At 39.4% G+C, this 12,708-nt stretch overlaps 1 protein-coding gene and 1 non-coding gene across 2 annotated transcripts in view; one reads left to right on the top strand and one right to left on the bottom strand.

The window, feature by feature from the left end:
• Nucleotides 1-12,708, bottom strand: part of BCAS3 (BCAS3 microtubule associated cell migration factor) — a 589,753-nt gene that overhangs the window by 535,378 nt on the left and 41,667 nt on the right. The window lies entirely within an intron of this gene.
• Nucleotides 6,338-6,410, top strand: TRNAE-UUC (transfer RNA glutamic acid (anticodon UUC)). The gene has a single exon. It is a non-coding gene; the product is annotated as a tRNA-Glu (tRNA).

The raw sequence follows: 12,708 nt of genomic DNA, 5'->3' as shown, positions 1-12,708 counted from the left end.
ACATCCCCATATTCATTACCCCGTCCTTCTTAACCCTAAGTTAAGGTCCTAGAATCTTTCATTAAAACATCAGAGAAGGAAGTGGGGAAAGCACTATCACTATTTACAAAATAGTGATAGAAATTTATGAACATGTTAAAATCAAAATTGTTAGAAGCAGAATTCTAAAGTTTCCTGAGTCACAAATGTCAAGCATGACACTTGGAGGAGAGAACCCTCCAAATAATATAGGCAAATTCTACACTGGAATACAATTTCAGAACAGAAAAAGTGCTAATCATTTGGATACAGATAAGATGTGCACATTTTAGGGAGGACACAGAGAAAATGGATATGGTCTTACAGGCTCCACTTTGGCTGCCGTTTTCAATTACCTCTAATCATTTTATACAACATGTTCACTGGCAATATTGCTCTCAAATAAATGAGTGTCAAATTGATTTTTAGGTTTCTTTAAAAAAAAAAAAAAAAAAAAAACTCGTTGAAAATAGCAAAGAATAAAATCCTCACAGATGAGGATTTTAACTGATCCTGGGAAGAATCACCAGGGGCTCTAAGTTCACTTTTAAATCAGCACTAATAATAAATACAAGGGTAGAACTACCAGCAAGGCGTGTACCAAAGTTCCAACTTGCTGGCAACTGCAGTAACTTGGGGAGAGGAGCAAATAGGGAGGAAACCTCTCCAATAGCTCCTCATGGTCTCTGCCTTTGTTCTTACTGGCATTTTAATTTCTGATGACAGACTTTTGTTGTTTGGAGCATAAACCGGACGTACCAGTTTGGAGGCACAATAAGGAGAACAAAGAATGATTTGTTCACACTGTTGGAAAAAAATCTTTTCCAACCATAGAAAATAGCTTTCGCATGGTGAAAATATGCAAATTACATACCAAACCAAAAAGCGGTGGAGGGGAGGACAAGTTTAGAATCTCACAACTCAATCGAAGGCAAGAGGAAATTATAACAGCCGAAGACAATCACACACACACAGAAAAGGCTGTAAAAGTAGTGGGGGAGCTTTGTAAGTGCTTTCAGAGAATCCTAAAAGCACACGAAGGTCATCTAGTCCTCAGAACCAAACCTGCCTCTGAAATCCTGATGACTTTTCAAAGACATCTGACTACAAAATAGAGAAGTCAATCAAACACAAAGGACAATAATAACGCTTTACAATGACAAAGAATCAGGACAGGAATACATATTTACACCCCCAGCTTCCCTTTGAAGTGAAGTGAAGTGAAGTCGCTCAGTTGTGTCCGATTCTTTGTGACCCCATGGACTGTAGCCTACCAGGCTCCTCTGTCCATGGGATTTTCCAGGCAATAATACTGGAGTGGATTGCCATTTCCTTCTCCAGGGGATCTTCCCGACCCAGGGATCGAACCCAGGTCTCCCGCATTGTAGACAGGCACTTTACCAGATCTGAGCCACCAGGGAAGTCCGACTTCCCTTTGAGACGCTGCACATGGAGAACTATGGTCTGCCGTTGATTCTTTTTAGCAAATTTTATTGAAAGATGACAGACACAGAAGTAATACAGAAATCTTAGGTGTATGTACAGCTTAATAAATTTGCAATGTTAATACACATCTGTTACCAGCACAGACATCAAGAAACAACAGTACGGACACCCAGAAGGTCCCCACACCCATTCCTACTCACGAACCCAAGGCAACAACAACCATAACTCTCGTGGTCTGGGCGCGGGATGGAAAAGAATTTCCAGATATGAGACAGAATGGGAAGGAAATGAAGTTTATTAGAGCAGGAGACACTGTTAGAACAGCAGGCCAGCTCAAGGGAGAACCGACCCTGAACAGGGGTCCTTAGTCCACTTTTATACCCAAGGTACAAGGAGTGAGATATGGGTCTTACGGGTCATTTGCTGATTGGATGAAGCACATATACTGGGTGTGGGAAGAGTAAGCCAAATACCTTCTCCCTACCCATTATGGCAGAAAGCAAAGAAGAACTAACAGCCTCTTGATGAAAGTGAAAGACGAAAGTGAAAAAGTTGGCTTAAAACTCAACATTCAGAAAACTAAGATCATGGCATCTGGTCCCATCACTTCATGGAAATAGATGGGGAAACAGTGGAAACAGTGACAGACTTTATTTTGTTGGGCTCCAAAATCACTGCAGATGGTGACTGCAGCCATGAAATTAACAGACGCTTGCTCCTGGGAAGAAAAATTATGACCAACCTAGAGAACATATTAAAAAGCAGAGACATTACTTTGCCAACAAAGGTCCATCTAGTCAAGGCTATGGTTTCTCCAGTAGTCATGTATGGGTGTGAAAGTTGGACCATAAAGAAATCTGAGCGCCGAAGAATTGATGCTTTTGAACTGTGGTGGTGGAGAAGGAAATCCTAAAGGAAATCAGTCCTGAATATCATTGGAAGGACTGATGCTGAAGCTGAAACTCCAATACTTTGGCCACCTGATGTGAAGAACTGACTCATCTGAAAAAAAAACCCTGATGCTGGGAAAGATTGAAGGCAGGAGGAGAAGGGGACGACAGAGGATGAGATGGCTGGATGGCATCACTGACTCAGTGGACATGGGTTTGAGTAAACTCTGGGAGTTGGCAATGGAAGGGAGGACTGGCGTGCTGCAGTCCACAGGGTCGCAAAGAGTCAGACACAACTGAGCGACTGAACTGAACTGATGGGATAGGAGGGGAGATAGGTTATACTGCTCAGGAAAACCTGAAATCTGTTAGTAGTTACAGCATGGGGGAGGGAAAGACAATAAGGGTCTGGTTTTTCCATTCCTGCATTCTAAGACCCTCCTTGGTTTTATCTGCTCTTTTCATCCTTGGGTCACTACAATAACCAATATCTTGATTTTTCTAACACCTAAGTTTTACTTGTTCAAGTTTATGTAAATGGAAACACACAGTATGTACTCTTCCGTGAATGGCTTCTTTTACACATCACCTGCCTGTGAAATTCATTTATATTATTGCATATGATTATTTCTGTTGCTACACAGATTTCCATTGCATAAAAATAACTACAGTTTATCCATTCTACCACTAGCTGATGGAAGTCTAAGTTGTTTCTAGTTTGGGGCTCATAAAATATCAGGAAAAACTGCACAAACTTTCAAAGGGGAAAAAGGTTACTGTGTGTTCTTTCAGTGGATTATCAAGAATTGTACAGTAGATCCTTTGGGGCTATTTGATTCTGTAAGAACCTGCACCTTTGTCTTGACTGGGCTATCTGACAATACTTTAAGTTGTAGAAAACTGATAGTAAGGCAATTGATGTCGCCCACAGAAATGCAAATGAACTTTGTCTAGCAGAGATGCAACTGAACTCCACTCATAAAAAAGATCCCAAGCAGTACACTTTTGTCCCAACAGGATATGAGCTAGGTTAACATTTCTGAACAGGTTCATTTCAGCATTCCTAACTGCTTATACTGTTCTTCAGATTCTCCTTTGAACCAGCGATAACTTGCCTAACACCTCATTAACAAGTTAAATAAAATCTATGACACATGTCCATTGTACAGTTGTATGAGTGTCATGATTTTACCATTTTTAAAATGGTAACATCATAAAGAATACTGCTATGAATATTCTTGCACATGGCATTTATGGAACATGTTTATTTGAGTACATACTACTGAAACTGCCTTTGTACTAGGAATATGGGCACATTTTTGGAGATTTTTAATGAAACAGTAACTGAACAACTTACCAGTATAAGAGAGTTCTCTACCTGTTCCACATGTAACACTTGGTATCACTCTGGTGGATGTTCAGTGGGATTCTCACTGTGGTTTTAATTTGCACTTTCTTCAGAGAAGGTGCTTGAACACCTTTTCATGTGCTTATTGAAATTCAATATTACTATTTCATGAATGGCCTGATAAAGTCTCTGGCCCAATACAGCTGCTTGATTCTAAAAATTATGGATTTCGCTCTATTATGCAGCAGTGAGTGAAAGCCATAAATCAGTCTTCTCTGGCAAAGCAATGCTGTCTCAATCTAAATAAATAAACCACCTTTAGTATAGTGGTCCTCTATCAGGGCACATGACATAAGAGTTCTGTCCTGAAGGACCCTCGATTCCCAGTGTTATGTATGCTAATCAGCACAAAATATGAATGAGATTCTTTTTAGCAGCTCTGGAAAAACTAGAGCTTTTGGTCCATGATTGAATTCATATTTTAATTTCAAATCCAGTAATAAGCAAGCTCTCCTCCCCATATAAGGTAAAATGATTGGGTTATAACAAAGTGATAGTCAGTGAAATGGAAAAATGTTGATTTATAAAAATTCACACAAACACTCAAAGTAAATGCAGTCCCTATTAAAGATAGGAAACATAAAAAATTACTGTATCTTCCTCCTATAACTCAAGCAGTTCAAACACAAAAAATAATGTTTAGTAGTCTTTTTCTTTGATAAACACTTTAGCAAGTTTCAATCTCTAAAAAACTTAAATAGAGGCATTAATTTACCTATTTTTCAAAATGGCTATAACATATATAGTAGGGCAATTTTAGACTGGAAATATAAATTAAAAGACCAAGGTATCAGACATAAAAGACATCAGAAATAGAATTCCTCGTGTTTATCTCAAGCACATCCTGACTTCCAGTCAAAAATATCTTTCACACCTGCATTCTCCAAACATTGCCTCTGGTTCCAGCTAGAAAGTCTAAAAGAGTTAAAAGCACCCTGGAAAAGGAAATGGCATCCACCTCCAGTATTCTTGCCTGGAGAATTCCATGGACAGAGGAGCCTGGTGGGCTACAGTCCGTGGCGTCACAAAGACTCAGACACGACTGAGCAACTAACACTTGCACTTTCAAAAGCCCCCAGCAGGTAGGACCCCAGAAGTTGTATTCTTATTCCTAAATCATGGCCTATGGCAACAATACCACGTGAGTACAGTACGAGAGACCATCAGTTACAAATATCACATCAACAACATCAAGGAATCCAACAGTTTATTACAGTAGAAAATAAACTGGATTTGTGTTTATAAACTATTTAAGTGGGCTAAATCTGAGTTTGGCTTCAAAATAAGGGTAATAACATATCTATGTAACAAAGTAATGGTACTAAATTTTATAGTTATTAATAAAATGTTTTATTTATCAATAAAATATTGAAGCTGAGATTCCAATACTTTGGCCACCTGATGCAAAGAACTGACTCATTTGAAAAGACCCTGATGTAGGAAAAGATTAAAGGCGGCAAGAGAAGGGGACAACAGAGGATGAGATGGTTGGATGCCATCACCGACTCAATGGACATGAGGTTGAGTAAACTCTGGGAGTCTGTGATGAACAGGGAGGCCTGGCATGCTGCAGTCTATGAAGCACTCCAGGTTCCAAAGAGTCGGACACTACTCAGCGACTGAACTAACTGAACTAATAAATTATGTAAAACACATGGTTGGCACACAGAGAGAGTTAAATCAAGAAGATGCTTTTCAGAACTTCCCTGGTGGTCCAGTGGTTAAAAATCCGCCTTCCGATGGAGGGGAGGCAGAAGTTTGATCCCTGGTTGAGGAACTAAGATTCCACATGCCAAGGGGCAACTGAACCCTCATGTGACAACTAGACAGGCCACGAGCCACAACTATAGAGCCCACACACTTACCTGCACACCACAACTAAGACTCTACACACATACATAAATATTAAAAAGAAAGATACTGGTTGGATGAATGAACTGATTAATAACTGACTAGGTCTATACTGGCCTCATCGTTCAATCTTAACGGTACTTAGCATAAGTTGCCTTTGCCCCTTGTTTTCAAAACATGTTGTTAATATTTAATATCTGGAAATTTGTTATAATACCATATCATGAAACACATTTGGGTACAACTCATTCTTGAACCCACTGGTATAACACTTCCTAAGCTTTCCAGCTCTCAAGAGAAGGACCAATGCCTAAGAGACGAGCAGCACCTCCTGTGGGCAGCACGTTTCATCACACTGGTCTTCACACTCCTGCTCAAGATCAGGGGGCCACTCCACCTGGCAAACATCCCACACTCATTCCAACCTTTCTGTGTTTATGTAAAGTTTTTACCTGCAACAGGTTTTCTTACCAAGAATGATGTAAAAACAGCCCACTTAAATAAACAAATGTGGACATCAATCTTTTCTAATTGTCTCACAGTAGCAGCCATATAGACACAACTGAAATGAAGTCCTTAATAAGTATACATTGCTTCATCAGTCTTAGAGTTAAAAGTAATACCAAGAAGAATTTTTTCACTAAGGAGAAAAATGTAAACTATGGACCTAAGTTAATAAAGTGTCAATATTGGTTCACTAATTTAAAAGAAGTACCTCGGGAATTCCCTGGTGGTTCAGTGGTTAGGACTCCACACTTTCACTGCTGTGGGTCCAGGTTCAATCCCTGGTCTGGGAACTAAGATCCTGTAAGCCAGCCACTGCCATCATTAATACAAGATGTTAACAGGAGAAACCAGGGCGGGGAGGCGGTTATGTTTGAGGGATACACGGGTATTCTCTGTACTTTCTCCTCAACATTTATGTAAACCTAATGCCAACAAAGGTCCGTCTAATCAAGGCTATGGTTTTTCCTGTGGTCATGTATGGATGTGAGAGTTGGACTGTGAAGAAAGCTGAGCGCCGAAGAACTGATGCTTTTGAACTGTGATGTTGGAGAAGACTCTTGAGAGTCCCCTGGACTGCAAGGAGATCCAACCAGTCCATTCTGAAGGAGATCAGCCCTGGGATTTCTTTGGAAGGAATGATGCTAAAGCTGAAACTCCAGTACTTTGGCCACTTCATGCGAAGAGCTGACTCATTGGAAAAGATTCTGATGCTGGGAGGGATTGGGGGCGGGAGGAGAAGGGGACGACAGAGGATGAGATGGGTGGATGGCATCACTGACTCGATGGACATGAGTCTGAGTGAACTCTGGGAGTTGATGATGGACAGGGGGACCTGGCGTGCTGCGATTCATGGGGTTGCAAAGAGTCAGACACAACTGAGCGACTGAACTGAACTGAACTGAAAACTGCTTTGAAAATAGTCTATTAATGTTTATTCAAATATATATGGAAAATGTGGAGATTCCACAAATAAATTTTAAACTTCTCTGATACCCTCCCAGCCCCTCACCCAAAAAAAAAAAAAAAAGAAAGAAAAAAATAGAGATAAAAGGTAAAAATACAGAGAAAGGTCTTCAGCATGGCCCCTTAGCCAGCTGATGGGAATTAGGTCTCCAGTTGCCATTAATAATCCTCTGGGTCTTGCAAAGGTGAAAGGTAAAAATAGAGACAGAAAAGAGGAATGAAGAGGCGTTAAGGTCTTACACTAAAGAATTCAGTTCCTCAGGCAACAAAAGGCCCTTACTTGGTCTATTATTAAGTATATAAGTTATCACTTTGCTAGTTCTCTCACATACAAACAGCACAACTGAACTTACAAAGTCTTTAAAATAAAGATTGGTTCATGACAATTTTTGCGTTGTTGTTGTGTGTTTTCTCTCTCTTTTTTTTTTTTTTGGTCAAACCCTGCCCCTTGAGGGATCAGGGATCAAACTTATGCCCCCTGCAACAGATGCACACAGTCCTACCCACCGGACAGCCAGGGAATTCCCAATAGCCTTTTTAACTGACAGAGTAACAACAATAATTTGCTTTAATCGAGGAGGAAAGGTAAATACATACACACACAAAATTTCTTTAGTTAAAGAAAAAGGGTAAAAATAAAAACATAAAACAGGAGACAGGGCAGGAGATGGAAGTGTCACCTTACACTAACATATTCGGTTCCTAAGCAACAGGAGGCTAGCCCCAGCTACACGAGTGCCAGTCACAACTACAGAGCACGCTCTCTCCGATCTGATGATGTGTTTTCATCTTATACGGAAACAAAGGAAAACACATCCAGATCAAAGAGGCGTCAGAATCTCCTGTTAACACTGTATTCAAAAACAGGTTTTAAACTCGAGTTGTTTTTTTTTTCTTCCCTCAAACAAGACACTGCCAGCCGGTCATTTTATGTGCTACAACTCTTCTCCAACAATTTCAAAAACTTAAGATAGCACACTTTGAGCAAAGTATTCCTAATGGTAAAAAAAGTAATTTTTTGAAAGCTCCTAAAAGTAGGAGGAAATAGGGGACAAGTTTTTTGTTTTACTTTTTGCCTAGCTAACCACAAATGATTCAGTTAATGTCAGTGTCAGTATCTTTGTAACCTACTCTGCATGCCATCAAGAAAAAAATGCAAACCACAAAAACCACCTAAAATGCATATTTGTGAGGACTAACAACTTATAGAACAGATAATCGCTAACCACATAAAGCAGACAGCAACCAAGTCTGTATTTTGGTCTTAACACTAAATTCAAAATACAAAACTTGAGGCAAGAAGGAAGTGAGTTTCAAGAACAATATGAAAACCGCAGAACATAAATAATGAATGGAACTTGTAATCATATTTTCATACTTCCAAATTTTTTTTACACACAGAGAGAGGAGTATCTTAAGGAAACTTTAACCTTTCCCCTTTATCCTGATTTTTGAAAGGAAGATCAAAGAAAAGCAGTTTAAACTCACACGTTCCTCCGGTTATGCAACGCAGATTTAGACATTACACTTCAAAACCCCAGCCATTACTTCAGCACCACCAGTCCAAATACCATCGCGGAGCTTTGAAGCGGCCCTAATGGTATCTTCCATTTGCAAGTAACACTTCTGTAGTCAAAAGATCTTACCCCGGGTAGATGTTAATGTAAAACCACTCAGACTACACAGACACACACGCCTGGAGGCAGACTAGAAGGTGTTCAGAAGTCAATGTAACACCATTACAGAGCGTGTCAGCCCAGGAGCTGTCATAAACACTTCATAATCACTCAGACACACAAACTGGATTCCCCTTAACTCGTCATTTTATTTCATGCTGAGAACATGTCCAATTGAAAAGGAACGAGAGAAAACGACGCTACAGATAAGCCAATTTGGCTTATAGCCTTTTTCCACTTTTAGAAGACTGAGCTTGTCATATTTTATTGGCATTGCAAACCTACACTGATATAATCTGTGGATTGAAGATAGTTTTGCAGTAGATACTAACCAAAGAGAAACTGATTGCATCAAAGAGAAGGCTAAGGTTTTTCTTCTGTAAAATAGGTATCATACAAACTTGTAAGATCAACCGGATGATAAAAAATGACTTACAGTGCCAAAAGGTGCAGGAAATGGAGCTACTAGAATTCTGAGATATTGCAGATGTGAAGTGTATAACAGTACAGGCTCTTTGGAAAACTCCAGGGAATTTCTAATAAAGTTAAATACATGTCTAACCTATGATCCAGCAATTCTACTCCTAGGTAGATACTCAAAAACAGAGTGTTAGTCACAGATCTACAATGATGTTCATAGGAGCCTTCTTCACTATAACCAAAAGCCAGAAACACAAATGCCCATCAAAAGAAGAACAGCTAAAAAAACTGCAGTATATTCAATCCACAGAATGAAACACAGTCATGAAAAAAATAAAAAATACAAACTACTACAAAATCTAACAACACGGATGAATTTTTAAAAAGACACAGTGCAACAGACACAAAGTGTAACAGCACATGCTGTGTGCCTCTACTTATACAGAGTCCAATGCGGCAAAGCTAATCCACAGTCAGAAGAGTGATCACCTTGGGGTTAATACTGTCCGGGGAACTTTCTGAGTAAGAAAAACGTTCTACATTTTGTTCTCAATGGTAGTTCCATTTATTTGCATGTGTAAACACGTATATACACACTTACATAAACATACATAAAACACACAGTCATCAAACTATAGACTTGACATCTGTACATTTTGTGGTAATCTTTAAAGGTATATGTCATAGAGAAACTGTGGTACCTCCAGACAGTGGAGTATCATCCAGCACTGCAAACAAATGTGCTATCAGCCATGAAAAGATGTGAGGGAAGCGTAAACGCGTATCACTAAGTGAAAGAAGCGGATCTGAAATGGCTACATACTGTATGATTTCAAGTATAGGACATTCTGGAAAAGGCAAAACTACATGGACAGTAAAAAGCCAGTGGTTGCCAGAGGAGGGAGCACACGAGATGTTCAGATCAGGGCACAGGCAGAGCACAGAGGGCATTTAGCGCAGTGAGACTCTGTGTGATGCTGTAATGGTAGGGACGTGTCATTACACATCTGTCAAAACCCGCAGCATGTGCAACACTGAAAGCAAACCTGATGTAAACCTCGGACTGTGAATGATAATGTGGGGTCAGCACAGGTTCATCAATTCAAACATGGCACCACTCTGATGTGCAATGCTGATTAACAGGGAGGCTATGTGTTTGTGGGGGCAAGAGGATGTGGGAACTCTGTACGTTCAGCTCAATTTTGCTATGAACCTAAAACTGCTCTGAAAAATACTTTTTTTTTTCTTATCTATCAAAGAAGCTGAGCTGGTTAAATACGAACTTCAATTTTTTTCTCTGTAAACTGGGAATAATAGCAACTAGTCAAATTGATAGGATAATAAGACGATAAAGGGTAATGTGCCTAAAATAATGTGTGTGGTACATTCTGATTTTTTTAACAGTTATTACTATTTGTATTATGAAATTTCACTATGCAGCACAAGCGTCAAAATTCCCCAAATCACCCCAACGCTGCTCAGGGGTCTACTGCACTCTGCTCAAACCCCCATCGTGACATGAATCTCACAGACTCAGTACTGCTGACATTTTGGACTCAACAATCTTTGTTGTGGGAGGTTGTCCAGTACACGGTAGGATGTTTAACAGCATTTCTGGCTTTTACTGACTAGATGCCAGTAGCAACTCCTAATGATGACAATAAAAAATGTCTGCAAACACAGACAAATGTTTCCTTGGGGGCACAATCACTCCCGTTTGGGAAGCACTGACACAGACGGCAATCATGTAGTGACAGAGCACACAAGTAAAACACCATCTCCTCGAGGCAGGGCTCAGCCCTCAGCTACACTCATCCTAATACGCAGCATCGACCTAAACTTCCAGTGTGGCTGAAGGGAAAGACGAGGGTTCTGCTAATTAACTTTTTTAAAAAGAGATTTTAGGAAAAGGGGATAGACTGGGAACGGAAATGGAATGAAAGCAAACAGCAAAAGATTATAAAACTGACTTTGAATCTTTCTGATACTGACTCTCTAGCACACTTAGAATATCCAGCTAAAGGCTGAAATCTTGAAACATACTTATTAACATATATACTCATATATACATGTGCATATATATATATGCACATACATATGTAAATATATATGTAAATACACACACACACGTATCCTACCAGACAATGTACCTGGCACCAGAGATATAGACCATGAAAGCCTGATCATAGTTCTAGAGACACTTACAAAGAATTCTCCCAACTGCTAATGTAAAATCAAGATTTCCAGAAAATACTGAAACACACAGGAAAACTGAATTAAAAATTATGAAATCAGAAACTCTTCACTTCATTCCTTCGGGCCTATGTTCAAAATTCAAACATTAAATTGATTATGAACAAAATCTAGAAGATAGAAATACTAGTTCAGTTCCTTTTTAAAGGCCCCAGAGGGGAATTCTCTGGTGGTCTGGTGGTTGAGACATCATACTTCTACCGTGTGGGGCACAGGTTTGGTCCCTGTCAGGGAACCAGATCCCACATACCGCCCGGTACACTCAATAAGAAAGTCCCCAGAAACCTATTATTTTCTATTATCTCACCCTTCCCATCTGAAAAAAAAATGAGAACACAGTTGATTACTACCAATCAACCTGAATGAATATTAAGGGAAAGAACAGGCTTATAACGGAGAGCACTTAATTTTAATATTTAAAAATACAGATATTTCAATTCCATTTTAAAAATAATTCTCACTAAAGTGTGTGTGTGTGTGTGTACATGTATACATGTACAATAAATCTTTGGTATGCTTAACTATACTCAACAACTTTTTCCATCAAATTACATGTATCTAAGCCAGTAGTTTCGACCAAAATTTTCTCTGGAGTTGTGGTTCTCAACCAGAGGACGTTTGGCCATGATTGGAGACATCTTTAATTGTCATAATTAAGGGAGTTGGTTTGGGCATTTAGTAGACAGAGGCCACAGATGTGACTATGTATGCTACAATGTACAGAACAGCCCCCCATAATCAAGAGTCACCTGGTCCAAAACGCCAATAATGGCAAGAATGAGTCACAAATATATATAACTTGTATTTCCCTACTTTTATGTGTTATGTATTAAAATTCATTTTAATTAATTTATTTTAAAAAGTATCAGCCTTTTAAAACAATCATTTGTTAATTCTGTTATCACTTCTGATAGTTCACATCAAGATGACCAGTACTTTTTAAACCAGAAACATATACATAAAGAAAGAAGACAGGGCTTCCCTGGTGGCTCAGCGGTAAAGAATCCATCTGCCAATGCAGGAGACACAGGTTCAATCCCTGATCCTGAGCCTGCTCTCTAGGGCCCCAGAGCCACAACTTCTGAGCCCCTGCACGGCAACTAGAGAGTAACCCCGCTTGATGCAACTAGAGAAAAGTCCGCATAGCAACAAAGACCAGAACGGTCATAAATAAATACATACAATAATAAATCTACTTAAATGAATTTTTAAAAAGGAAAGAAAGTAGATTAAAAGCAAAGGCATAAGAGAAAACCGTGTGATCAATGCACTCTTG

This window comes from Bubalus kerabau, chromosome 4, assembly GCF_029407905.1.
Source record: "Bubalus kerabau isolate K-KA32 ecotype Philippines breed swamp buffalo chromosome 4, PCC_UOA_SB_1v2, whole genome shotgun sequence".
Taxonomy (NCBI): Eukaryota; Metazoa; Chordata; class Mammalia; order Artiodactyla; family Bovidae; genus Bubalus; species Bubalus kerabau.
The sequence above is the reverse complement of the archived record's forward strand: the minus strand, read 5'-3'. Positions and strand labels throughout refer to the sequence as shown.